This window comes from Cololabis saira, chromosome 2 (genome assembly GCF_033807715.1).
Source record: "Cololabis saira isolate AMF1-May2022 chromosome 2, fColSai1.1, whole genome shotgun sequence".
In the NCBI taxonomy this organism is placed as follows: Eukaryota; Metazoa; Chordata; class Actinopteri; order Beloniformes; family Belonidae; genus Cololabis; species Cololabis saira.
Genome location: NC_084588.1, coordinates 7,725,428 through 7,736,798, shown reverse-complemented (window position 1 = coordinate 7,736,798; position 11,371 = coordinate 7,725,428).

Here is an 11,371-nt window from a genome sequence, read left to right as displayed (position 1 = left end):
GGAGTCTGCTGGGAAAATGTGGAGAGAAAAATGCAGTAGTTTTACTGTTCCTCTGTTGGAATACGTTGTCAGTGTTACTGTTTTAACTGCATGCATTTAACGTGGTACATTTCAGTTTTTCAAGAAGACTCAAGAGGATCCTGGAAGTCTTCAACTTACTTTATTAAAGTTGTATGATTCTCTTGAGTGCTTGGCCCTGTAGGGTTGGCACATCTCTGTCCTACCTGACATCTTTCCAACGTCCCTTTTGGCCATCTTGTGTGGTTCCGTGTAGCATGGACTTATGTAGTTACAGACACTTCATTTTGAACATTTTTCTTGCTGAGATGTAACCCCCACTGTTCTGCTGTTTTATCCTTCAATTTGCTCAACTACTGCTTCTCTGCAAAATGGCTATTATCTATCCAAATGTCCGTTGGGTAAGAGGTGGAGTCCGGAGTGAATTATGAATGAATTCAAATACAGCTAATTCAATTTCTGCTATTACGCTGGTATAACTTGTGGACCTACAGGGCAGATATTTTGAATAAGGTTAACATAATGCGTTAGAGTGATTCAACAGGGGACCATTTCTCAGATCTTCAAAGCGATTAAGCAGCTATCACTGTTTAATTTGGGTGTATGTTCACATGCCCTACTGTATCTCCATCATAACAGAGTCATTTAGAGCCAATCAAAGTAAATATACATTTACAAACTCATGTATATTCACTAGAAACAAGTGTGTGAGAGTTGTTTGTTATTGGTCTTTTTGAAAGGCTGGTGACGAGTCCAGGATGTCTTCAGTTGATATGTGAATCTGAAGAGGAGGTAAAGAAAATGATGATGGATGGATGATGGATGGATGGATGGATGGATGATGGATGATGGATGGATGGATGGATGATGGATGGATGGATGGATGATGGATGATGGATGGATGGATGGATGGATGGATGGATGAATGATGGATGGATGGATGGATGGATGATGGATGATGGATGGATGGATGGATGGATGGATGGATGATGGATGATGGATGAACGGGTGGATGGATGGATGATGGATAGATTGATGGATGATGGATGGATGGATGATGGATAGATGGATGGATGGATGGATGATGGATGGATGGATGATGGATAGATGGATGGATGGATGATGGATGGATGGATGGATGGATGATGGATGGATGATGGATGGATGGATGGATGATGGATGGATGGATGGATGGATGATGGATGGATGATGGATGGATGGATGGATGATGGATGGATGGATGGATGGATGATGGATGGATGGATGGATGATGGATGGATGGATGATGGATAGATGGATGGATGGATGATGGATGGATGGATGACGGATGGATGGATGGATGATGGATAGATGATGGATAGATGGATGGATGGATGATGGATGGATGGATGATGGATGGATGGATGGATGGATGGATGATGGATGGATGATGGATGGATGATGGATAGATGGATGGATGGATGATGGATGGATGGATGATGGATGGATGGATGGATGGATGGATGATGGATGGATGGATGGATGGATGGATGGATGAATGGATGGATGGATGATGGATGGATGATGGATGGATGATGGATGGATGGATGATGGATGGATGGATGATGGATGGATGGATGGATGAATGGATGATGGATGGATGATGGATGGATGGATGAATGGATGATGGATGGATGGAGGATGGATGATGGATGGATGAATGATGGATGGATGGATGGATGGATGATGGATGGATGGATGGATGAATGGATGGATGGATGGATGATGGATGGATGATGGATGGATGATGGATGGATGGATGATGGATGGATGGATGGATGGATGGATGAATGGATGGATGGATGATGGATGGATGATGGATGGATGATGGATGGATGGATGATGGATGGATGGATGATGGATGGATGGATGGATGGATGAATGGATGATGGATGGATGATGGATGGATGGATGAATGGATGATGGATGGATGGAGGATGGATGATGGATGGATGAATGATGGATGGATGGATGGATGATGGATGGATGATGGATGAATGGATGGATGATGGATGGATGATGGATGGATGGATGATGGATGAATGGATGATGGATGGATGGAGGATGGATGGATGGATGGATGATGGATGGATGATGGATGAATGGATGGATGGATGATGGATGAATGGATGGATGGATGATGGATGGATGATGGATGGATGGATGATGGATGAATGGATGATGGATGGATGGAGGATGGATGGATGATGGATGGATGAATGGATGATGGATGGATGGATGGATGAATGGATGGATGGATGATGGATGGATGATGGATGAATGGATGGATGGATGATGGATGAATGGATGGATGGATGATGGATGGATGATGGATGGATGGATGATGGATGAATGGATGATGGATGGATGGAGGATGGATGGATGATGGATGGATGAATGGATGATGGATGGATGGAGGATGGATGATGGATGGATGATGGATGGATGGATGATGGATGAATGGATGATGGATGGATGGATGATGGATGAATGGATGATGGATGGATGGAGGATGGATGATGGATGGATGATGGATGGATGAATGATGGATGGATGGATGACGGATGGATGCATGGATGGATGGATGATGGATGGATGCATGGATGATGGATGATGGATGGATGCATGGATGATGGATGATGGATGGATGAATGATGGATGGATGGATAATGGATGGATGGATGATGGATGGATGGATGAATGATGGATGGATAATGGATGGATGGATGATGGATGGATGGATAATGGATGGATGGATAATGGATGGATGGATGATGGATGGATGGATGAATGATTGGTGAATGATGGATGGATGAATGATGGATGGATGGATAATGGATGGATGGATGATGGATGGATGGATAATGGATGGATGATGGATGGATGAATGATTGGTGAATGATGGATGGATGAATGAATGATGGATGAGTGGATGGTTCGATGGTGTCCTCAGGTTGTAATATGTCCTGGTTACCACAGACACAGAGCTGCAGGCTTAAGCATCGCAGCAGGCAGAGTTGTTGCAGACATTTGTGCCTGTGCAGCTCAGCAGGGGCTGATATTTAAAACTGTTTATCCAGAAGCATTCAAACATAATGTTCAAACAGTCAGTGTGAGCTGAGCTACTGGAGCTCAATAAATATTGAAAAACTACTTTTTGTCAGTGAGCCACCCCCACCCCATCCACCCATCACCCACACACACCGCCCACCCCATCCATCTACTCTGCATCTTATTTTGCCCAACGTGTTTAGAGAGATGGGAGATTGTATTTGTGCAATTGATGGTACCTGATTGATTTATTGATGCAAAGTGCTTTAAACATTTCCTATACACTTTTTGAAATATGAAGGACTATTTGTGTGAAATTCACTCGTTGCTCTTTCATCTGCATAAGATCCATTCTAAGCTCCATCAGAAATCAGTGGCTATCAACATGATCATTGATAATGGGCAGATTATTACTTATATACATATATAAATATATATATTTATATATATATATTTATATATATTTATATAAATATACATACATTCACCAGCCACTTTATTAGGTACATCTGTCCAATTGCTGGTTATTGCAAATTTCTATCTGCTTCTATCTATCTTAATCAGCCAATCACATGGCAGCAACTCAGTGCCTGTAGGCATATAGACATGGTCAGGAAGATCTGCTGCAGTTCAAACCGAGCATCAAAACAGGGAAGAAAGGTGATTTAAGTGACTTTGAACGTGGCATGGTTGTTGTATTTCAGAAACTACTGATCTACTGGGATTTTCACTCACCACAGTGTACCATCTTCTGATGGCAACTTCCAGCAGGATGATGCTCGTGTCATAAAGCGCCTATCATCTCAGACTGGTTTCTTGAACATGACAATGAGTTCACTACTCAGGTGGCCTCCACAGTCACCAGATCTCAGTCCAATATAGATCACCGTTGGGATGTGGTGGAACGGGAGATTCTCATCATGGATGTGCAGCTGACAAATCTGCAGCAACTGCAATATGGACCAAACTCTCTGAGGAATGTTTCCAGAACCTTGTTGAATCTATGCCACAAAGGATTAAGGCAGTTTTGAAGGTAAAAGACGGTCCAACCCGGTACTAGGTGTACCTAATGAAGTGGCTCCTGCTCTCCTGCATTTGGGTCCTCAACAAACCACACCCGTGACACAGTATATATTAGGGCTGTCACAATTAACGCGTTAACTCAACGTCCTCTTAAGACCAACATTTTTTTTAATGCACGATTAACGCACAGGATAAAAAAAAACAAAAAAATGTGCATTATATAATTTCTGGCGGTGGAAGGCACCCGTAGTTTGAGGAAAAGTATGGTGGATTACTGCGTGATTGTTTTTGAAAAGCGAACTTTTCAAGGTAAGTTAGTCTTTACAAGTGTAAAGTTTGGGGGATTGGTTTGTATTTATGAAGGAATGTTACATTCAGGTCAAAAGCTTTGTTGTTGTGGAAAGTTGAATAAACATTGGCATAAAGCAAGCATATTTGCCCTTTCTCATGTTATTAACAGTATTAAAAACATAAAAAAAATACCTAAAGGTAATTTAGAACAGCAAAAAATGTGTGAATAAATGTGCGAGTTAACTATGGACAACATGCGATTAATCGCGATTAAAAAAATTAATCGTTTGACAGCCCTAATATATGTGTATATATATATATATATATATATATATATATATATATATATATATATATATATATATATATATATATATATATACATACATTCACATATACATACATAGTATTTTTTGTAGAATTCCAATAGTATTTATATCTCCATTAGCAAAGCTGACAAATTGTTTGTGTTGTCTTCGATTTTGTTTTTAATTTTCCCAATCGTTAATGAATTGCAGCTCCACGGAGGAATCTATGAATCAATAAACACAGTTGGAACAACCGACTATTTTTCTTGGCGTTATTTTTAACATCGTGGGCCAGTTCAATGAATTACTCCCAACACTGTTGTGCCTCGAAGTGGGATGAGTGGAAAAATGCATGCGGTTGACCTGCAGACGAGGAAATGCAAGTCTTTGAGAATAAAATTGCCAGTGAAGTGCTTTTCCGTGAGTCTGGCGTGTGCTGGTGTCAGCTATTAGGAAAGGAAGTGTGTTCTCTCCCATATAGTGTAATGTGCCTCAAAGGCTCAATCGTTTGTTCATTCATTCAGTTCCTATAAACACTTCAACGCCGTCAGCATCATGAGCGGCCCGGCAACCACTTGACTTCACTCCTTCAGCTGACTGCGATGAACAGAGGTGTGCACACATTTTGACAGGGACATGTGAAACAGACGCACTGTGGTATCTTAGCAAGTTATGTTCAGTCATTTCAGGAAGATCTCAGGAAATTGTGTACACTTGTGGAAAAAAAGGGGCATATTTTCTTCAAAGTGTTGCCATTTTTAGTTCCAAAAGTGGTTAATAGAAAAAGATATTGAATACTCTTCTTGAATATTGTTCGGTCAAAAAAGGTTAGTTTCTTTATTGGAATGTTTTGCTGTTGGTTTAGTCTAAACCTCATCTATCAGTCCATGTGGTTACATTCAAAACTTTCTGAAATGGAAAAGGAAAAACTAAAAACGACGGTGCTGTTTTCTGACAGTGAACAGGAGCTTGGGAAACTGTTTAAATGTGGTCTGAGCATAGGATTCATTTAGGATTTAACTTTTATGTCACCATAGGGCTTCTTTTATTGTTTTATTAATGAATTTCAGAATGGCACATTGAATACTAACTCAACACCCTAGCGCAATGGCAGTGTCAATTAAAAAGAAAGCGCAAAAAAGATAAGAGGAACCATCAAATAACTCAGATATTGTGATACAAAAGTGTCCAGCTCCCCTATATGGTTTGTTTGACAATGTAAACAATGAACTGAAGATGAGCAGTTAAACTGAATTATTGCTGAGGAAATGGATTAAAGAGAGAGAGGTGTAGGCTTATCCAAAAAATATTAGTGTTAATGTGTTGTTTTTCAGGTTTTTCTAAGCACAGTTGCCAAAAACATGCAAAGGAAGTATCTAATATATATATATGAAAAAGTACTTTGGGTTCAAGCAACGTTTAAAATTAGTACTGAAAACCTGACTGACTTCACAACCCCACAGTAATGTTCATAGCAGTCGGTTTATGGGTGGAGTTAGCATCTCCACTTTACTCCACCCTCCTCTTCTTTGAATTTTAACTTCCTTCTTCCGAGGTTCATCAAATACAGCGCAATGTGAAGTTGGAGATAAAGCGGAAGAAGCTGGTTAACTCTAGTCTGAGTCTGTGATGTCACACAACACCCTGCAAATCTGAACATCCAGGTACTTTTAGTCCTACATCACCTCCAATCCGCTCCCAGTCCATTCAGTGGTTGTGGAGGCATCCTCTTCTCCCTGACGTTGATCACCAACTCTTTGGTTTTGTAGATACTCACTACAAGCAGGTGTTTTCCTCCAGCCCACTCCACAAAGTTGTCCACCAGTGCCCTGTCGTTCCCCTCTCCTCCCCCTCCTATCCAATGTGACAAGATTATGTTACAGTATGTGGTTGTTTTGGGAGTTTGTAGTCACCCCAGACACCAACATTATACAGAAAAGTGATTTTTTTTATTCAGTTGCTGCTACTTTATAAATATGCATAAAACAATACGGTCAACGCTACCACCCCACAGCTTTGTTGATCATTTCACATACAAAATGACTAAATTATGCCTTTTCATTATATCCACACGTTTAAACACGGGTCCTCCTCGTGCTGCTCTAACCAATCAGGATGTGGATGAAGTTAGTGTGTGTTAGACTAATTGGTAAGGGATGTTACAGTTAGATCATGTTGTGCAACTCAAGGTAGCTTGGCTGTCCAGTTATCAAGGCTAATGATAATTCTATTAAAGAATTATTAATAATTAATAAAGTTGACTATTTATCAAATTGTATTATCAAAAATGATAATTCTCGTAGGGGCACCACCGCCGGGGCCTTACTTCCGGTGGAATTCGATAACTAACAGCAGAAAATCAGTCTCATTATGATTTGAATTATCCTGCAGAACAGCAAATCTTACAGAATAACAGTGAAGGCGTGATATCCGAACACTAGGCTCTGCTTAAACAAATCAATCTGTGACCAAATCTTGCATGAAATAACACAACCACTCATAAAGAAATCAATCAGAATTTATTTACATACGGGTGTCAAAAGATGATAAACGCAACACCCAAATAAATCTGATGGCAGAAATGGTTTAAGTATCCATAAAACAATTAATTAACTAGAAAAACAACAATCAATAAAATGAAACATAAACGTTAAATGCATGGAATGAAAAAGAAAAGAAATCAAGCAATAATAACGAAGATACAGAACATCTACAGTTCAAACGGGGCTCCTGTGGTCTTTTAAAGATGGACGCGCCCTCTTGGCCACGTGCAATTAGAACGGATGGTGATCCCGGTGTTAAACCGTGATCAACTGCAGAAAACAGCGCTTTAAAACATGAATGACTAGCAGAAAGTAGTGACTACAAATTAATGAAAACAGTCCTTATAATGATGGTGGTGTAATCTCAGCTCTGAACACAGATTTAGCTCTGTAACACTCCCAGTTAAACTCATACACCCAGGTCTCAAAACCTCACGCCTCCTCGGGTCTCCGGGTGCCGATCAGGGGTTCCTGCCGGGTCTTTGGTCGGAGTCCGATCCCAGAGAGTCCTCCCGCCTCTCCCGCTCCTCCTCCTGACTCTGGAATCACGAGAGGACGGGGGTACAGCTGAAGCAGCCGGCGCTCCAGCTCCGGTCCGGAGGCTATCACGTCGTCTCGGGGGCGCGCGGGGCCAGTCTACTTCTTCTGAGTGCTGGTGCCCGTCGGCCTGAGCGCGTGGCCCCGGGACGGGCAGCGGGATGCGTCTCGGTTCTGCGCGGGGCAGGCTGTCCACAGGTCCTTTCAGGTGAAGTTTTAAGAGCAGAGAGAGAGGTTAGGAAAGAAGAACGGGTCTCACCCTGGGCCGGGGCCGAGCTTCGGAGCGGCTTCCCCCCCCTTTCCAGCTCCCAGGGACCGGGGACACGTGAAGCAGGACTCTGGATGAAAAGTTGAGACCGGGAGCTGATGGGGGCGGCTCCGTGCACCGCGGCTTCAACGGGCTGCAGGTCCACCGGAGCGGCCCGATGGGGCCTTACACCTCCCCCCAGCCGGGGGGAGAAAGGGAGATGGGATCTTGGCCCAGAGCCAAACGATCCAGCTCGGATGAGAGGGTGATCGGAAGAGAAGTCAATGGGAGCCGGAGCTCCGCAGGCCCGGTCCGTTGCGGGCCTTCCGCCTCCCCCCAGCCGGGGGGAGAGAAGGGAGATGGGATCCTTTGGTCCTGCTGCTCAGGAAGAGAGGTTGATCGGAAGAGAGAGAAAAAGAAGCAGCGGCAGGGGTTTTGATCCTACGCGCGCTGCAGTGACGTCATCGGTGCCTCATTGCGATTGGATGTGCGCGCTTTCAGGCGCCGCCCCATCCCGCAAGGCATGCTGGGATTGTGGTTCATGGCACGGTCGCCATTTTATGAGGCACATTAAAGCCAGTTCCAGGCTGGGGGGGTTGCTGGTAGGTTTTGTGTCTGTCCAAAGAGGCCTGGTTTTAGGGCTCCGCTGCTTCCCGACCCCTGCTTAGGTGTCATAAAACCCCAAGGAAGTCTGTTTTCCCTGGCAGAAACCCTGCTGGGTCCTTGTTTTGATCTCCGGCCATGCAGTCGGGTCGTAAACGGACTATCTCGACCCAGGCCGAGATAACCAGGAGTTAGCAGCAGGGGGTCGCAGGACTTCAGGAAGAAGGGGCAAAGTCTGGTTTTACAGGTCCTCAAAATCACAAAATATTCATACATTTATAAGTCCAGATTTCACATGGGCGACGCACAACATCCCCCCTTAGAATCGACCGCCGGAATGCAGGGTCTGGTTGTCGAATCTAACAACGGTGCAACAGTCCATGTGGTCACGAAACTCTGGTTGGGGGCGTGAGGCTAGCCTGGTTAGTCCACTAGGCGAGCAATGCACAAAAATATGAAAAGAAAAACATATTCAAAGCAATAACATCATTCATTTACCTAACACAGTGATATCACTCTTAAAGTGCGGTAGATGAAAGATAAAAGGAGAGGTTAGTTAGGTTTCAGTATGTACACTGTACCTAAAAACAAAAACCAACAATTTAACCACTCTTTGATTAATTGCTAGGCGACAAAAACACACAAATTAACTTATGTCGGCTATGGAAGCCTGGAAATTGTGTGTAGGCGTGAATTTTTTTTTTAACGCCCCAAAGTATCCTACCCCCCTTTCAGGTGTGGAGCGGGCTTCCACTTCTGGGTCAGAAAAATTGTGAGGGGGCCGCTGCATACAAGGTAATGCAGCTGTTCAGTGTTCTTTTGCTAAAAAGGGTCAAACGTGGGACCCCCCTCGCTCTGAGGTACGGCGTCTGCGCCTTGGTTGTTAATCGTGATCTGTTCTCCTCTGGTTTACTTTAAGAAGACGCTGAGCTGCTTCTTCAGCGTCAGTAACAGTGAAAACTGGGAAGGGCCGCAGCTCCTTTCGGGTAATTAATTTTTGGCTTACTCACGGTGGGGTCTGACCAGGGGGCTCAGGGGGATGAGATGACCGGGCTCACCACTTTTGGGTCCAGCCTAAGAACAGACTTGCCTGTCGGTCCATCTCCATCAGCCTGGTCACCTCTGCTGGTTCTCCGTCCACTGCGATGAGCTCTCTGCCATTAATAACCACACCTCAGCTCACGGTCCAGGCCCCAGCGCTTCGCTTGGGATTCTGGCAAGAGATTACACTTATTAACGAAGTCAGCTCACGTTATCACCCAGATTAGAAGAAATTAAACCGATAACAAACCCTGAGAGACTGGGGTATTGGTTATAACCTTAGAAGCAAGAACCAACTGAAAGGAATTAATAAAGTGAATAAAAAAGGGAGGAATCTTTAAATAACTTTAAATTAAAGATTCAACTTAAAACACAGTAGAGATTAATCTGAGAAGATTAATAACTCACATGGGGTAATCAGCAACAGTTCAATTAATAGAATTAAAGAAATTAAGTCAACCATTACCTTCAGTTAAGTATGGTTGCAAAAGGGAATTAATCAGAGATTAATAAAATAGTGGTCCCTCAATAAAAGTTCAGATTAATAAAAATCAGGAACTTACAGCGAGCCAACCATTAGTTTCCATGGAACCTGGTTGCAAGAGGAAATTACTCAAACAGATTCACAAAATTGAGTGATAGAAAAAGTTCAGGTTAATAAAATTAACAGAACTTAAAGCAAACCCAACCATTACCTTCAGTGAAGTAAGGTTGCAGAGGAAATCAATCACAAGATTAATAATCGTGTGATGAAAAATAAAAGTTCAAATTAATAAAATTAAAGAACTTAACAAAGCAATCACCCTTTAGTGAGGCGAGGTTGCCATTAGAACAGGGATGTTTTAAAATAACCGTAGGAATCAGATAATGAGGGGGGAAGAAAAATAAAAATATTTTCTTTCCCGATCAAAATTAATGTTCTGTTATTTCATACAAACTGGTCACAAATATCGTTTCGAGAGCCTCACGCTGGGGCGCCATTTATGTTGTGCAACTCAAGGTAGCTTGGCTGTCCAGTTATCAAGGCTAATGATAATTCTATTAAAGAATTATTAATAATTAATAAAGTTGACTATTTATCAAATTGTATTATCAAAAATGATAATTCTCGTAGGGGCACCACCGCCGGGGCCTTACTTCCGGTGGAATTCGATAACTAACAGCAGAAAATCAGTCTCATTATGATTTGAATTATCCTGCAGAACAGCAAATCTTACAGAATAACAGTGAAGGCGTGATATCCGAACACTAGGCTCTGCTTAAACAAATCAATTTGTGACCAAATCTTGCATGAAATAACACAACCACTCATAAAGAAATCAATCAGAATTTATTTACATACGGGTGTCAAAAGATGATAAACGCAACACCCAAATAAATCTGATGGCAGAAATGGCTTAAGTATCCATAAAACAATTAATTAACTAGAAAAACAACAATCAATAAAATGAAACATAAACGTTAAATGCATGGAATGAAAAAGAAAAGAAATCAAGCAATAATAACGAAGATACAGAACATCTACAGTTCAAACGGGGCTCCTGTGGTCTTTTAAAGATGGACGCGCCCTCTTGGCCACGTGCAATTAGAACGGATGGTGATCCCGGTGTTAAACCGTGATCAACTGCAGAAAACAGCGCTTTAAAACATGAAATGACTGGCAGAAAGTA